The sequence below is a fragment of the Giraffa tippelskirchi genome, chromosome X, assembly GCF_054371585.1.
Source record: "Giraffa tippelskirchi isolate mGirTip1 chromosome X, T2T-mGirTip1v1.2.pri, whole genome shotgun sequence".
In the NCBI taxonomy this organism is placed as follows: domain Eukaryota; kingdom Metazoa; phylum Chordata; class Mammalia; order Artiodactyla; family Giraffidae; genus Giraffa; species Giraffa tippelskirchi.
The window spans coordinates 994,571-1,010,381 of NC_137289.1; the positions used below are offsets into that span (position 1 = coordinate 994,571).

The window sequence follows — 15,811 nt, forward strand, 5'->3', positions numbered from 1 at the left end:
TCAATGCCACCTGACCAAACAGGATTTAAAAAATCACAATAAGAAATAAGGAAAAATTAAAAATACTTCTGGGCATTTTGACATTGAATGCATAATGCATGACTTTCAAGCAGCATATAATACAAATTAAAAATTTTGAGTCAATAGCTCAGGCACATTTTATAATAAGATTGCATTAGAGAATGAAGTATAGGTCTAAGTCACAGACAGAATTGAAATACAGATATCTCTCAATGTTATGCCTTATTATAAGGGAGCAAAGATATCAATAACTTGTAATGAGAAATCTAAAACTTTATTTATCAGTGGAATAGACTATAGTACTATAGTGTTCTTTCTTTCCAGCAGTTTAAAAATATACCAGATAGGTAGTACACAACAATTAACAACATGATTACTATTTTAGCAGAAGGAAGAATGAAATATGTAATTAAGTAAGTACGTGTAATTAACTTCCTCAGTGATCAATGCAAAGAAAGAGAAGAAAATAGGATGGGAAAGACTAGAGATCTCTTCAAGAAAATCAGAGATATCAAGGGAACATTTCATGCTAAGATGAGCACAATAATGAAAAGGACATCTTTTTGGGGTGTTAGTTCTAGAAGTTCTTGTAGGTCTTCATAGAACCGTTCAACTTCAGCTTCTTTGGCGTTACTGGTTGGGGCATAGGCTTTGATTACTGTGATACTGAATGGTTTGCCTTGGAAACGAACAGAGATCATTCTATCGTTTTTGAGATTGCATCCAAGTACTGCCTTTTGGACTCTTTTGTTGATCATGATGGCTACTCCATTTCTTCTAAGGGATTCTTGCCCACAGTAGTAGATATAACGGTCATCTGAGTTAAATTCACCCATTCCAGTCCATCTTAGTTCGCTGATTCCTAGAATGTCAACGTTCACTCTTGCCATCTCCTGTTTGACCACTTCCAATTTGCCTTGATTCATGGACCTAACATTTCAGGTTCCTATACAATATTGCTCTTTACAGCATTGGACTTTGTGTCTATCACCAGTCACATCCATATTAAAAAGCAGAGACATTAATTTGCCAACAAAGGTCCATCTAGCCAAGGCTATGGTTTTTCCAGTAGTCATGTATGGATGTGAGAGCTGGACCATAAAGAAAGCTGAGTGCCTCAGAATTGATGCTTTTGAACTGTGGTGTTGGAGAAGACTCTTGTGAGTTCCTTGGACTGCAAGGAGATCAAACCAGTCCATCCTAAAGGAGATCAGTCATGAATATTCATTGGATGGACTGATGTTGAAGCTGAAACTCCAATACTTTGGCCACCTGATGTGAAGAACTGACTCATTGGAAAAGACCCTGATGCTGGGAAAGACTGAAGGCGGGAGGAGAAGGGGACGACAGAGGATGAGATGCTTGGATGTCATCACCAACTCGATAGACATGAGTTTGGGCAAGCTCTGGGAGTTGGTGATAGATAGGGAAGCCTGGCATGCTGTAGTCCATGGCGTTGCAAAGAGTCGGACATGACTGAATGACTCAACTGAACTTAACTGAACACAATCAAAGGCTTTAGCCTAGTCAATGAAGGAGAAGTAGTAGAGGTTTTTCTAGAACTACTTTGCTTTCTCTATGATCCAATGACTGTTGGCAATTTGATCTGGTTCCTCTGACTTCAAAACACAGCTTGTATATCTGGAAGTTCTCTGTTCACATACTGCTGAAGCCTAGTTTGAAGGAGTTTGAGCATGACCTTTCTAGCATGTGAAATAAGCACAAGTGTATGGTAGTTTGAACATGCTTTGACGTTACCCTTCTTTGGGATTAGAATGAAAACTGACTTTTTCCAGTCCTGTGGCCCTGTGAGTTTTGCAAATTTGCTGACATATTGAGTGCAGCACTTTCACAGCATCATCTTTTAGGATTTGAAATATCTCTGTTGGAATTCCATCACCTCCAGTAACTTTGTTCACAGTAATGCTTCCTAAGGCCCACTTGACTTCACACTCCAGGATATATGGCTCTAGGTGAGCGACCACACCATCGTGATTATCTGGGTCATTAGACCTTTCTTGTATAGTTCTGTGTATTCTTACCAACTTATCTTCTTTTCTTTTGTTTCTGTTAGGTCCTTACCATTCTGTCCTTTATCATGCCCATCCTTGCATTAAATGGCCCCTTGATAGCTCCAGTTTTCTTGAAAAGATCTCTGATCTTTCCCATTCTATTGTTTTTCTGTATCTCTTTCCATCCTTCATGTAAGAATGCTTTCATTTTTTATGTTTCAGTTCCGTTCAATCACTTAGTCGTGTCCGACTCTTTGCGACCCCATGAATCGCAGTACACCAGGCCTCCCTGTCCATCTCCAACTCCCTGAGTCCACCCAAACTCAGGTCCATCAAGTCGGTGATGCCATCCAGCCATCTCATCCTCTGTCATCCCCTTCTTCTCCTGCCTCCAATCCTTCCCAGCATCAGGGTCTTTTCCAATGAGTCAACTCTTCGCATCAGGTGGCCAAAGTATTGGAGTTTCAGCTTCAACATCATTCCTTCCAATGAACACTCAGGACTGATCTCTTTAAGATGGGAGATGCTTCTTTAGGATCGACTGATTGGATCTCCTTGCAGTCCAAGGGACTCTCAAGAGTCTTCTCCAATACCACAGTTCAAAAGCATCAATTCTTCGGTGCTCAGCTTTCTTCACCGTCCAACTCTCACATCCATGCATGACTACTGGAAAAACCATAGCCTTGACTAGACGGACCTTTGTTGGCAAAGTAATGTCTTTGCTTTTAAATATTCTATGTAGGTTGGTCATAACCTTCCTTCCAAGGAGTAAGTGTCTTTTAATTTCATGGCTGCAACCACCATCTTCAGTGATTTTGGAGCGCCCAAAAATAAAGTCTGACACTGTTTGCACTGTTTCCCCATCTATTTCCCATGATGTGATGGGACCAGATGCCATGATCTTAGTTTCCTGAATGTTGAGCTTTAAGCCAACTTTTTCACTTTCTTCTTTCACTTTCATCAAGAGGCTCTTTAGTTCTTCTTCACTCTCTGTCATAAGGGTGGTGTCATCTGCATATCTGAGGTTATTGATATTTCTCTCAGCATTCTTGATTCCAGCTTGTGTTTCTTCAAGCCCAGCATTTCTCATGATGTACTCTGCATATAAGTTAAATAAGCAGGGTGACAGTATACAGCCTTGACGTACTCCTTCTCCTATTTGGAACCAGTCTATTGTTCCATGTCCAATTCTCAATGTTGCTTCCTGACCTGCATACAGGTTTCTCAAGAGACAGGTCAGATGTTTATGGTACATTTAATTAAACATTAATTTTAATATTAATTAAAAATATTTTGCAAAATCTTTTAGTAACTTGAAATCTTTTCTTTATATATATATATATATATATATATATATATATATAAAATTGACTTACAATGTTTCAGATGCACATCAAGGTGATTCAGTTATTCAAAAACATATATTATTTTTAAAAGTATTTTCCATCCTAAGTTATTGCTATATATTGGCTATGGTTCCCTAAGCTATACAGTAAGAATTTGTTGTTTGTTGCATATCTGTTTTTTAATTAAAAATCTAGCATTCTATTCATACTGAGTCAAATAAGTAGACTCAAAATGTCATATTTTTTAGTTAGGCAAAAATTCATAAGTTTTCTAAAATATACATGCTATACATACTTATGTATATATGTATAGAAGAGCTCTTCTACTACACTTGATAAAGACTTGAAAAAGAACATCAAAAAAAAGAAAAAATGGAAAAATTGGAGAGTATAAACTAAATGAAACGGGAGCACTGAATATGAAATTAAAAAAGTGAAGTAAATTAGGTAAAAGTAAAAGATCTTCATATAGTCTAGTTGTTTTTAAACATTACTGCTCATTAGAAACATATCTGGATCTCTCTCCAGAGGTAATACCTCCAGAGGTAATAAAAAGTAATACCTGAGCATTTATATTTTTCAAAACATTTCAAGATAATTCGGATATGCGTCTCTGTTTTAAAAAGGCATCACAAGTTTTTCTATTAGATCTTAGTTTTGATGATATAGACTTCTATAATGTTTCTGTTGACAAATCATAATGAAATGGTATTAAGTGAGTAATAGTTACATAATCACAATAGTAAAAAGGTGTTTACCCGTTTTCTCAATCAAGAGCCAGACAAAAAGTAAAAGGTAATTAAAATTGCAATCCATAATGGGAACATGATTAACTTAACAATATAAAATAAGTACATACAATTTGGGTGAGGGGGTGTCAAGCAGAGTGATGTGGTAAGCAGAAGTGCATACATGCCCATGTTTTCATCCACCCAGTCAGTCTCTGTCTTTTGGTTGGTGCATTGAATCCATTTACATTTAAGGTAATTATAGATATGTATGATCCTATCAGGGCTCCTCTGGTGGCTCAGATGGCAAGGAATCTGCCTGCAATGCAGGAGATGCAGGTTTGATCCCTGGGTAGGGAAGATCCCCTGGAGGAGGGCATGGCAACCCACTCCAGTGTTCTTGCCTGGAGAATCCCAGGGATGGGGGAGCCTGGTGGGCTGCTGTCTATGGGGTTGCACAGAGTTGGACACGACTGAAGTGACTTAGCAGCAGCAGCAGCAGCAGCAGCACCAGCATGGACCTATCATTTCAGTTCCCTATGCAATATTGGATCACAACAAACTTGAAAATTCTTAAAAAGATGGGAGTGCCACAACCTTATCTTTCTCCTGAAAATCCTGTATGCAAATCAAGAAGCAACAGTTAGAACTCGACACAGAACAATGGACTGGTTCAAAATTGGGAAAGGAGTACGTCAAGGTGCTATATTGTCACCCTGCTTACTTAACTTATGTGCAGAGTACATCATGAGAAATGCCAGGTTGGATGTATCACAAACTGAAATCAAGATTGCTAGGAAAAATATCAACAACCTCAGATATCAGATGATACCACTCTAATGGCAGAAAGGGAAGAGGAACTAAAGAGCCTCTTGATGAGGGTGAAAGTGCAGAGTAAAAAAGCGGGCTTAAAACTCAACAATTAAAAAAGATCATGGCAGATGGTCCCATCACTTCAAGGCAACTAGAAGAGAAAAAAATGGAAGAAGTGACAGATTTTGTTTTCTTGGACTCCAAAATCACTGGGGGCATGAAATAAAAAGATGCTTGCTCCTTGGAAGGAAGTGTTAGTCTCTTGGTTGTGTCTGACTCTTCGTGATCCCCATGGACTATAGCCCACCAGGCTCCTCTGTCCTTGGAATTTTCCAGGCAAGACTACTGGAGTTGGTAGCTATTCCCTTCTCCAGAGGGTCTTCCTGACCCAGGGATCAAACCCAGGTCTCCTGCATCACAGGCAGATTCTTTACCATCTGAGCCACCAGGGAAGCTATGACAAACCTAGACAGTGTATTGAAAAGCACAGACATCAGTTTGCCAACAAAGGGCCATATAGTCAAAACAATGGTTTTTCCAGCAGTCATGTGCAGATGTGTAGGTTGGACCATAAAGAAGGTTGGAGGCCAAAGAAGAGATGCTTTCAAATTGTGGTACTTGAATAGACTCTTGAGAGTCCCTTGAACTGCAAGGAGATCAAATTAGTCAATACGAAAGGAAATCAACCCTGAATATTCATTGGAAGGAGTTTTGCTGAATCTCCAATACTTTGGCCACCTGATGGGAAGAGCTGATTCACTGGAAAAGACCCTCATGCCTTGGAAGAATGAAGGCAAAAGGAGAAGGGAGCAGGAGAGGATGAAATAGTTGGATGGCATGACCGATTCAATAGACATGAATTTGAGCAAACTCTGAGAGACAGTGAAGGACAGAGGAGCCTGGTGTGCTGTAGTCCATGGTGTCGTCAAGAGTGGGCATGACTTAGCAACTAAACAACAACAAAGTCTTTTATTTGCCTACCAGCACCAATGGCTATGTGTAGCCATTTGACTGAAAAATAATAAATCCTCAAAAGTTGGATGCTGCAAATGCTTGGTACGTTATGAGAAGCACTGTTCTATTGCAGGTGTAAAGAAATGGTATGTCCTTGGTGTGACGGGAAATTTCACTGCTATGTGGGATAGACAGCTTAGAAGTACTTCACAGCTGCTTCGCCAAAGCTGATGTTAGAACCATTGATGGCTCAGATCAGCAGAGCAGGATATGTGGCAACATTGACTGGAATGAGCTGCAAAGAGAAACTGTTCCATACTTAAATGGCAATGATTTTGTAGATATTGATAATGTGTTAGCTCCCTCTAGTGACTGTGAACTATGAAGGCGAACAGGCGTTCTCGAGGTAATTCTATTTTGAGCACAAACAGGCAGAAAATATGCCCAAGTCCAAATATCGAGGAGAAAAGAAGCATGAACAGCACTGATGATCAGTGATATATTGCAATAATGTGAACGATTTTGATGTTGCCAAAGCAAGTCACTGAATTTGTTTGTGAACTACAAAATAATACATCAGGATCCAATCCTGATAAGCAGAATGTAAATCCAAGATCTCTCAGATATGACTAGAGTTCTGTGTGATATATGTATCTTATTTTAGCCCAACAGACATTTCTCGAGCCTCTAGTGTAAGAAAAGTAGTTCATAATCCAGGTTCCATCTCTTCTTGGCTTCGTAATCTTTGTCATCTGTACTGTTGGGAGATTGCGTTAGGTTATATAAATCATCAGTTCTATAATTCTAAGCTTGTTAACTGCAGGAACTGAAATGGAAATTGAAACCTTTACTACAGAAGTTCAAACTATCTACAATCATGTATTATATAAAAAGAGATTCCACTCTTCAGTAACTTGATGAAATGGTAACATAACTTCTAAATTATAAAATTATAAAGCCACCTATTTAAATGGTTCTTCATGCACTCTAGTGTGGATATACAGAAGCACTTCAAAAGAAAAATCGTGTCCAACTTTCTGCAACCCCATGGACTGCAGCCCACCAGGTTTCCCTGTCCTTCACCATCTCCCAGAGTCTGTTCAAACTCATGTCCATTATGTTGGTGATGCCATCCAACCATCACATCCTCTGTCATCCCCTTCTCCTCCTGCCCTTAATGATGTTTCCCAACATCAGGTGTTTTTTTTTTTTTTTCAACAATGAGTCAGATCTTCCTATTAGGTGGTCAAAGTATTGCAGCTTCAGCATCAGTCCTTCCAGTGAATATTCAGGACTGATTTCCTTTAGGATTGACTGGTTTGATCTTTTAGTCCAAGGCACTCTCAAGAGTCTTCTCCAACACTACAGTTCAAAAGCATCAATTCTTCGGCACTCAGCCTTCTTTATGGTCCAACTCTCATATCTGTATGGACTACTGGAAAAACCATAGCTTTGACTATACGGACCTTTGTTGGCAAAGTAATGTCTCTGCTTTTTAATACATTGTCTGGGTTTGTCATAGCTTTTCTTCTAAGGAGCAAGTGTCTTTTAATTTCCTAGCTGCAGTACCATCCACAGTGATTTTGGAGCCCATGAAAATAATATCTGCCACTGTTGGTTGGAAAATGTCTATTTGTTTTAACAACACCTTTGAGAATTTTGACTGAAAAGGGGAGGTTAAGTCGGTGTGTGGTGAGAGGCTTGGGGCAGTTTCTCTCATCTTGTATAACTGCAGCCATGAAATTAGAAGACAATTGTTTCTTGGCAGGAAAGCTATGACAAATCTAGACAATGTGTTAAAAAGCAAAGACATCACTTTGCCAACAGAGGTCCGTACTGTCAGGCTATGATCTTTCCTGCAGTCATGTACAGATGTGAGAGCTGGACAATAAAGAAGGCAGAATATGGAAGAATTAATGCCTTTGAACTGTGGTGCTTGAAAAGACTCTAGAGAGTCCCTTGGAAAGCAAGGAGATCAAACCAGTCCATCTTAAAGGAAATCAATCCTGAATACTGTTTGGAAGGACTGATGCTGAAGCTGACGCTCTAATACTTTGGCCACCTGATGGGAACAGATGACTCATTGGAAAAGACCCCGATGCTGGGCAAGATTGAAGGCAGAAGGAGAAGAGGTCCACAGAGGATGGGGTGGTTGGATGGCATCACCAACTCAATGGACATGAGTTTGAGCAAGCTCCGGGAAATGGTGAGGGATAGGGAAGCTTGGTACGCAGCAGTCCATGGGGTTGCAATGAGTTGGACACGACTTGGCGACTGAACAACAATAAAGAGGAAGTAAGCAGAAAGCCGTTGAGACATGAGACAGAGGAGTTTCTTAGTGGAGTTCGAGTTTATCAGTGGAGCTCAAGTTGGCTCAGACGGTAAAGAATCTGCCTACAATGTGGGAGACCTGGGTTCGATCCCTGGGTCGGGAAGATCTCCTAGCGAAGGAAATAGCAACCCACTCCAGTACTCTTGCCTGGAAAATCCAACGGATGGAGGAGCCTGGTAGGCTACAGTCCATGTGGTCGCAAAGAGTCGGACACGACTGAGTGACTTCACTTTCTTTTCTTTCTTTCTTTCAAGTTGGTAAGAAGAAATAGGGATATAAAGGAGATGAGGGAGTTTACAGCCAGTGAGAGTAGTTGATTATTATTATTACTACTACTACTCTACAACTATCATTGAGAAGAATGGGAGAAAGGAGTGCTGAGCGACCCAAAGCGGTTAAAAAATGTGGCGAAAGCAGAGGGAATTCATGTCAGATGAATTCTTTCTTGTCTATGAAGTAACAGGTGACACTACTTGCTGCGACTAACCAGGGAGACGGTGGGTAAAGCTCAGCTCTTCATTGATCATACACACTCAATGCTGGACTTTTTGTGGCCCTACACTCTCTCGTTTTCTCTAAGGAATAGAGCTTGATGTGGCTGATGACGAGAATCGTTGATGGAGCAGGTGACGGAGTCGGCGATAGCCCAGCTAAAACTACCACTCCCAGGATGCAGTGCGGTTCCTGGGAAGTGCGAGGACTGGGAACGCCACCGGCCCCGCCCCGCCTCTCGCTCCCATTGGAGGAGCGTTCACATTCCCAGGGGGCCGCGCGCGGGCGGGGAGGTTTTTTGCGGAAGCCGGCGGCGTCCGGTCCAGCTTCCTCTGGGAACGGGCAGCCTGCGACCCGGAGCTGACCCAAGCGGCTCTGTCCTGACGCCGCGAGTTCTCCCACGGTGCCCGGACAGGTAAAAGCAGCGGGGAGAACGGGGTGGAAGGCGGGGAGACGACGGCAGGGGGACCGCAGAGATGCCCACGGGAAGGTGGAATTAGGAGGCAATGTAAGGGTGACTAGGGCTTCTCTAGGGTGTCGACAGTTCGAATGGTCGGACAGGTCCACTTTGGGTTAAGTGCGTTTTATGCAGCTAAAAAGGCCTCCAGCGAAAGAGTCCGAATGCGTCACAAGTTGTTACACAAGAGAAAAAAATGTTAAGTTTTCCCTCACTTTGTATTCCGCAAGACCCCTTTGTAACATTCGAATCTCTTGAGATTTCTTGAATCTTCTAAAAACTCTCTACGCCCTAGTTTCGATGACGTCACTTTCTGCCTTACCTCCTACTTCTGTGTTTCTAACCCTCTGCGAGCCCTTCCTCCAAGGCCCAGTGTTGTCATTTCTTCTTCCTCAGTTCGAATAGGAACTCTTCTGCCCAGACTTATTTCCTCAGCGTCAGACCTGTATGGTGATGTTCTTGTTATTACTGTTGGCCGATATTTAACAAACCGAACGCGTACTAGACTCTTGAGTAAATGCTTTGCACCTCCCTCCTCCATAACCCTCACAAACAGTTATCTTTATGTTTTATGAATTGCTTTCAGCTACCTGTATCTCCATGGTCCCATCCTTGATCCCAGAGGATACTGTCATGTTTGGGACATTCTTTCACTTTGAATAGCTGTGACTGAGAGCAGAGCCACTCATATGTTTTACAAACATTTATTGAACATCTAATATGAGCTAGGAACTCTTCTAACTGCAAGGGATATAGCTGGTAATAAGACATAGATCGCTACTCTCAGTAGCTTACATATTTGTGAGTGTGTGTGGAAGGGGCAAACAAGAAGAATCAAGATGATGTTATATGGTGGTGGTGGTGAATGCAAAATAGAACAGGTATTTTTTACTTGACGGGGTAATCTTCTGTCTTGAGAAAGTGACAAGGATTAGGATGGGTCTCAGAGCATCACCCCAAAAGAATATTTGCAATACCAACAAGAATATTCTTGATCTGGGACCAGATTTCAGGATTTTCATAAACATATCTTCTTTTTCTCCCATATAAATGATTGTTCTTCATTCTTTTGTCTCTTCCAAGGTTATTGCATCAGAATTGGTGGTTTTCTGTCATTTGCTTATTTCCTCCCTGAGAAGAGTGGAGGACTGCATTACTCTCAGCTCAACTCATTTATCTTACTTAGGGAGATAGCTTGGTAATCAAAATATTGTTCTTGCCAGGTCCTACTGGATATAAAGGTATCTGTCATTTATGGAAATGGCAACCCACTCCAGTATTCTTGCCTAGAGAGTCCCATGGACAGAAGAGCCTGGCAGGCTATAGTCCACGGGGTCGCAAGAGTCGAACACAACTTAGTGACTAAACCAGCACCACGACCATGAAAGTCACTCAGACATGTCCAGCTCTTTGTGACCCCCTGGAGCCCACCAGGCTCCTCTGTCCATGGAATTCTCCAGGCAAGAATCCTGGAGTAGGTAGCCATTCCCTCTTCCAGAGAATCTTCCCTACCCAGGGATCGAACCTGGGTCTCCAGCATTGCAGGCAGATTCTTTACCATCTGAGCCACCAGGGAAGCCCCCATAAAACCAAAAGAGGGATTATTATATATAAGGCACTGTGCTGGGTCTTGGGAACCTAGTGAGGATAAAATAGACACTTTGACCTCTCTTCCAAGAAGAAATAATTGTATACTGAGGAAATTCCCAATAAACGACACCTGGATTTTTTTTTCTTTTTTCATCGTCCAAGATGAGGTAATCACAAGAAATCTTCTGAGCAGTTGTGTACATTCTTAGATTATTCACTCTTAAACTTTATCGCATTTATTTGTTTCTTTCTGTCTTCCATATTGTACTCTGGCTCCCTTGAGTATAGCTGTCCTTTCTCACTGGTCTTCATGCCTCCAATGTCTGCTATATTGTGTGCTTAGAACATGTGTTGAACTGAAATCGAAAGACTGAGCAAATACAGAGCACTTAATTTATGCAAGGCCTTGTTTTTACATATGGCCATTACACTTATCCCTAAATCGTCTCATTTGCCAAATGCCGACCGTTCCATCTCATCCAGCCAGTTCGTGACCCTCTCTTGTTCCATGCGGTGTGCTCAGTCGCTTCACTCGTGTCCCACCAGGCTCCTCTGTTCATGGAATTCTCCAGGCAAGAATCCTGGGGTGCCGGGTGGCCATACCCTCCTCCAGGGGATCTTCCCCACTTAGGGATCGAATATATAGGGTCATCGTTACCATATATATGCATTAATATACTGTATTGGTGTTTTTCTTTCCGACTTACTTCACTCTGTACAATAGGCTCCAGTTTCATCCACCACATTAGAACTGATTCAAATGCATTCTTTTTAATAGCTGAATCCGGGCCTCTTGTGTCTCATGTATTGGCAGGTGGGTTCTTTACCACTAGCGCCACCTTCCTGAGCACCTTCCATGTCCCCCTCCATTTAATTTAATGGGCCAGTTTAATAGTATGGCCCATGATACAAGGATGGAAAATTTAATTTTCTTAACATGTATTCTGTGAAACATCCTGCTAATAGACTGTTGTAAGGATTAAACATAATACATCTCCTTGCAATAATACAAGTAATGATACAGAATGCTTTCTTTTGATTTAGCATTGGCCATTACCATGCACTATGTGGCAAGTTAATTTTTCCATTTCTTTGTTCTGTTTGAATAGTTGCACTACCTTTATTCATATAGCGCATTGTAGTATTATTTGGTTTCCACTTGATACAAACACCTTTCAGTATTATTTTCTGCTTAGCTTGAGATAATTTATGTGTTAATGTTATTCTTCCACACTGTCATTTTCAGACTATCAGATAAAAGTCTCAGCTCTTGTAAATCATGACTGCAAAAGATAAATTTTGTCTCTATAACAGATTTTAAAACACAGCAGGAATACAAGAGTGCTTGAGTCATGATTGTCATTATGATTTTAGGATGTGCCAACCTAGCAGCAGCCAGACATGCTTCAAGTACATTAAAAATTAAGCACTGTTATTTTAGAGAATTTCTTGGCACCTATGCCTTTGTAATTCAAACGCAGCACTGAATTGTGTGCCATCACTCATTTAATGGGTATACATGTAAATAATGCAGGATACTTTATATATTTTTCATGTTATCAAAATAAAAATACAGAATTAAAAAAATTCCCTGAACGCATAGACTTGAGTGTGAGAAACACCGACTCATCTTTTTTCAATACTCAGTTCCCTGAAAGCATCTTCAACTTCCATTTGAAGATGCCTCCACTGAGGAGGAACATTTATATTGTTGCTGTGCGTTTTTGTTAGCAATTTTTTAAAATGCAGGCAGCCTCTTACTTACAAATGGATATAACCCACAAATTCCTTTCTAAGATTTACTGAAACCCTGGATGCATTTTTTCTATAAATAAGTGTATTCGTGATATTTAGGTTGTTAGGTCAATCAGTTGCATTTTATATAACCTTTAATTTAATGGACTGAAAGATCTTCACCACAATTTCTAATAATTCCTCTATAAGAAAAAACTGCATTCAGAATTCTCACTCGGATTCCCCAATAACATATCTTTCTTTCTTTTTTTTTTTTTTTTTTTTTTTGGGAACCCCAGCAACTGAACCAAAAATGTTCTTTCCTTGGAACTTTCTAGGCAGAAGAAACAGGTCTTTTTATTTGAAGGTTGCCCTTCTGGTCCATTGTTCTAAGGACATGCCTCTAGTATGATTAAGGAAAGGGATGGGATAGAGGTTTTTGAGAGGACAGGGAGGCAAGTTGGGGTAATGTGAATATGTAGAGGGGGAAGACTAGGAGTGATTTGGGAGGAATGGTGAGTTTCCAAGATGGGGGTTTGTTGTGTCCTCAAAAGCATGTGTTGAATCCTGACCCCTGCTACCTGTGAATGGAACCTTATTTGGAAATAGGGTCTTTGCAGATAAGATGTAAGTTAAAATGAGGTCATACTGGAGTAGGTGTCCTTATGAGAAGAGACACAGAGACTCCCATGTGAAGACATGGACACACCAAAGAAGACCAAAAATTGCTGGCAAACCACCAGAAACTAGGAAGATACAGGGAAGGATTCCCTCGTACAGATTTTAGAGGGAGCATGGACCTGCCAACATCTTGATTTGGGGCTTCTGGCCTCCAGAACTATCAGACAATAAATTTCTGTTGTTTTCAACTTTGCATCTTTTGATATTTTGTCACAGCGGCCACAGGAAACTCATTCGGGATTCTTAGCAGAAATGTAGTAGTATAGGGATAATAGCTGTGGAACTAAGCAAGCAGTGAGGAAGAGAACAGGGAAGAACCGTGGTGAGACGATGTTCCTTTATATTCTATTATCTTTTTTCCCTCTTCTCTCTATGGCTTAGAATTTAATTCTTTTTCTTGACTATGATCTTATATAGTGCTTTATCATTTATTGGACATTCACACACTCCTCATTATTAGCAGAACCATGTTTTATGACTTCAAATGCAATATTCTTTCTACCATAGTTGTTTCCATTATCCCAGTATTCCTTTAGACATTACAGATTCTATTGCAAGAGCATTGTAGTGGGGTTATGTGAGACTTGATTATAGGTGTGAGTTTAAGCAATATAGGAGAGAATAAGAAAGGCTTGTTAGTGACATCTGAGAGGAAACTAAAGTTTCTGTTGCTTTCTACCCAGTATGTAATAGTCAGGCATTTTTAAAATTAAGGACGTTTTTAATTGATTAAAACACTGTATGCATAGCTTCCATAGCTATCCTTATATCCACTGTTTCTAATTATATTCCAAATAATGTCATCCCCCTTCTAGGTGATTTGTATGCTTGTGCTTAGTTGCTCAGTCATGTCCAACTCTTTTGCGACCCCATGACTGTAGCCTGCCAGGTTCCTCTCTCAATGGGATTTCCCAGGCAAGGATACTGCAGTGGGTTGCCTTGTCTTCCTTCAGGGCATCTTCCCGACCCAGGGATTGAACCCTTATGTCCTGTGTCTCCTGTATTACAGATGGATTCTTTACCCACAGAGCCATTGGACTACACTTTATATAAACTTGAAGATTGCTGTCACATTCCTTCTAACTCTTTTTCATGTTTAGTATTTCTAGTTCCTCTAGCCATTTTTCAGGTGATACAGTCTCTAGGTCTCTCACCATACTTTGCACTTCTGTCTAGTCTTAATACACTGTCCCAGAATTGAACTCAGTATTATGCATGCATTCTAACCAGCACAGGGTATAATGGCAAGAGTACTTAAAGAGATCAAGACACCCTGTTTCTTAATGTAATTTAAAGATTTCATAAGCATAAGCATTTTAAGCAATTACCTCATAACCCTTCATAAAGAACTTATGGTCCACTAAGACCCTAGGAGAAGGCAATGGCACCCCACTCCAATACTCTTGCCTGGAAAATCCCATGGATGGAGGAGCCTGGTAGGCTGCAGTCCATGGGGTCGCTGGGAGTCGGACACGACTGAGCGACTTCACTTTCACTTTTCACTTTCATGCATTGGAGAAGGAAATGGCAACCCACTCCAGTATTCTTGCCTGGAGAATCCCAGGGACGGAGGAGCCTGGTGGGCTGCCGTCTATGGGGTCGCACAGAGTCGGACACGACTGAAGCGACTTAGCAGCAGCAGCAGCAGCAGCAGCAGCAGCAAGACCCTAGATATTTTTGTATTGTTGCTAAACTCAGTTTTCTTCTTGAAGGCTGCTACTTTTTCATCTCTTTGTCTCAGGAACCATATGACTTGTCATCTCTGTTTCTCTTTTGTGTTTTTGTTCCGTTCCACAGCATGTCTATTTGACCCTTACCAATGTCCTCCTTTCTTGTAAAAATTCAGTGACTGTTTTACAGTCTTAATACTGTCTATCAGTGAACAGAGCTGGGAGGTGACACTTGTTCCTTCTTGAAGTTTTTTTTTTCCCTTTGGCTTCAAGGTCACCACACTTTTCTGGCTTTCCTCTCACTTTCCTGGTTAGTCCTCCTCTGTATTCTTTGTGGGTCTTTATTCATCTACCTTTGCCTCAACTATTTGGTATACCTTGGGTTTTGTCTTCCGTTTTTCCCTCAGCTTTAGTTATGCCTCTCGTTTCAGCAAAGAACACATGTTTAATATGGCAGGTCTAGATGAGCTTATCTAGGGGTAAGAAAGTGCAGAACCAATCCCCATGGGAAGTCAGCCTTTAAAGGCCAGCTAGCAGAGGAGGATTCAGCAGGGAGACAGAAGGAGCAGCCAGACCTGTAGGAGTGTTTCCAGAAGGAGGATTATTTAGCTGCGTTGAGTATTCTAGAGATCAACTGAGGTGAGAATAGAGAAGTAAATACAGAATTTTGCTATGTAGAGGCTGTTGGTGATCTTCACAGGCATGGTTTTCTGGAGTGTTGAGAGCAAAAGCCAGATTATAGGAAGCTGAAGAATTACAAGGAGATAGAGATGCAGTGATAGTGTGTAAATGATTTTAAGAAATGGAGCAGTACCTGGAGCATGTTAGAGGGTCAGTTCAGGCTTTTATTTTTTTAATTAATTAACTTTAATTGGAGGCTAATTGCTTTACAGTATTGTAGTGGTTTTTACTATACATTGACATGAATCAGCCATGGGTGTACATGTGCTCCCCATCCTGAACCCCCTCTTCCACCTCCCT

At 40.9% G+C, this 15,811-nt stretch overlaps 1 protein-coding gene across 7 annotated transcripts in view; it reads left to right on the top strand.

Annotated features, from left to right (window-relative positions):
* The first annotated feature begins 8,979 nt into the window (after positions 1-8,979).
* The window catches only part of VAMP7 (vesicle associated membrane protein 7), an 81,930-nt gene continuing 75,098 nt past the window's right edge, over positions 8,980-15,811 (top strand). For all 7 annotated transcript variants that reach the window (XM_081563693.1, XM_081563690.1, XM_081563696.1 and 4 more), the window contains exon 1: positions 8,980-9,113. The gene's annotated coding sequence lies outside the window, so the exon portion shown is untranslated. The remainder of the gene's footprint in view (positions 9,114-15,811) is intronic.